Source organism: Sapajus apella, unplaced genomic scaffold (assembly GCF_009761245.1).
Source record: "Sapajus apella isolate SASKATOON/1434 unplaced genomic scaffold, GSC_monkey_1.0 scaffold169, whole genome shotgun sequence".
NCBI lineage: Eukaryota > Metazoa > Chordata > Mammalia > Primates > Cebidae > Sapajus > Sapajus apella.
In genome coordinates, this window is record NW_022437109.1 from 257,507 (window position 1) to 259,639 (window position 2,133).

Sequence of the window (2,133 nt, forward strand, 5' to 3'; positions counted from 1 at the left end):
CATGCCCACTCTCTTGAGCCATTTAATACTTCTTCCACTGTATGCCACAGCAGTCCTGACACGCCTACTTCACTTAATGTGGGCCATGGCTTTTTCCAAGCTTCCCAGAGCCATCCCGTTGTAACCAAAACACAGGTTCAGTCGCTCACTGCTTGCAGAGTCCAATTAACAAGAGCAAGATCTCGTACAAAGAAAGCAACTTTTTATTCCAAAACCAACTTAGGGGAAGAAGGTATGGCCTCCGCTTTTAGAGTACCGCTTCGCTTTCGGAGCAGAAAGCAAGTGCTTTTAAAAGGGGGCCTGGCATGCTGACGTGAATGGCGTGCAGGGGACGAAGCAGCAGATGGGGTGTCTGCATACTCACTTTGGTGCCTTGTCTACAGGGTGGTGGAGCTGGTGACTACTGGTGCCTTCATGGACAGGACTAGGTTGCCAAAGCAGCCAAAAACTCTCCAGGTGAGAGTCTCACAGCCAGCATACGTTGGCTTGTAGATGGTCTTGTAGGCTGTCTCCTGAGGCAACCTCCCGCTTGGGTGACAGTTCTGCTCTGGGACTTCTAAACACATAGTTACATGAACTTGCCCTGTTGTGTCTGTTGAAGAGGAGGTAACAGGCTATAAATGCATTTCTAAAGAGCTAAGTAGGAAGTGGGGAGAAGAGAAAAAGAGAAAAAAATAAACTAGCTCTTGGGACTTGGGGTAGTCAGTTACACTATGAGAACGTTAGCAACACCTCTTGGGGTCTTTGTCAGAGTGTTGAATCCCCTGTCCTAAGAACAGGCTTCCATATCCATATATTTTCCCTGATCAAACTCTATGTCCCACCCTCCTTGCTCCAACACCCTCAGAATCCAGTCCCATACAACTCCAACCTGTACTTGCTGGTTAGCTCCTCTTGAACCGCCAGGGCATAGTGTATTTTTTCTCTTCGGGGAATCCTGGCTGAGGTCTAAAAGGACTTAATCCTAGTTATTGGTTTGCAGATCCGGAGAGGAGGTGGGGCAGGTTTTGAAGGGAACCTGTGTGATCTTACAAGCCAGAGGTTTCTCTATCATCCTTAAGCAAGGAAGTCGTGATGGCCTTTACCAGGAACAAGTGGGCACTTTTTCAGGCCCAAAAGATAATTTAAATATTCAAATTTTTTAAAGTATTCACCCAGCTGACCCCCACCCCACATGTCTCAGGGTCTCACTCCTTCTTGCCAGAGTTAAAAATTCAAACTTCTCTGGAGCCCTGCTACTCTTATAAGTAAATATTGGACCTTATTCTCAGTTTTGGGAGGCCTCTAAATGCGAGAGATAAAAAATGCCTTTTAAGTTGCTAAGAAGGGCCTTGGCTTTCACTCTTAGCCTTTATTTGGTGATCAGTCACCCTCAACCTTTCATTGTCTTTGTCCAGTGCATTGACTGCCTCCAGCTAACCATCCAATTCCATTGTCTTTATAAAACCTGATACATTTATCAGACCTGATATATTTCCCCCGCTAAGCATTGCCTTCCCCCAGGATCCCATCCCAGCTCAACACTAGTGAAAGCTTTGACAGTTGCACTGATTCCCTGCAGGGGATCTCCATGCTCTACCTGCTGCCCGTGGCCCTCACTGCCAGCGGGCCAGCAGGTATTTCCAGTTTAGAATCTCATTTTAGAATCTGCTTCCTCAGCACCCTTGGCACTGACTGTCAAGCGGGATTCCTCGGGAAACGTACTCTCAGATGGAGATTTGAGTAAAATAAGTTCACTGAGTCATGCTCTCAGGATCAACAACATTAGGAGAAAGTGAAGGCCTTAGACCTGAACAGCAGGAATTCAGGCACTGTTGTGGCCCTGCAGAGTTGTCTCCCACGGAGACAAGGAAACCAGACCTTCATACTTCCACATTGACCAGTAGATGCAGGCTGTCTTAGGAGGGGGCATAATCTTGAATGAATTTTAAGTTGAGGGCAGCTCCTGAAGGAAGCCCAGCTGGGAACTGTCAGGCACCCAAAATTCCCGGAAATGCTGGTGCAACTGGGAACTATCAGTCGCCCAAAATTCTGAGAAGTGCTGGGGGAGGACAAGGACGAGTGCGTCAGTCCTGATGGGGGTGGGCATCTGGGTGGCACAACAGCATTCACTATACTGCCTTTTTTTTTTTT

General features: G+C 47.4%; 2 long non-coding RNA genes across 2 annotated transcripts in view; one reads left to right on the top strand and one right to left on the bottom strand.

Annotated features, from left to right (window-relative positions):
* The window catches only part of LOC116542448, an 18,058-nt gene extending 17,627 nt beyond the window's left edge, over nucleotides 1–431 (bottom strand). Inside the window, exon 1 of the long non-coding RNA XR_004265226.1 lies at nucleotides 365–431. This is a non-coding gene — a long non-coding RNA (uncharacterized LOC116542448). The remainder of the gene's footprint in view (nucleotides 1–364) is intronic.
* The window catches only part of LOC116542446, a 10,182-nt gene continuing 8,431 nt past the window's right edge, over nucleotides 383–2,133 (top strand). The window contains exon 1 of the long non-coding RNA XR_004265224.1: nucleotides 383–456. This is a non-coding gene — a long non-coding RNA (uncharacterized LOC116542446). The remainder of the gene's footprint in view (nucleotides 457–2,133) is intronic.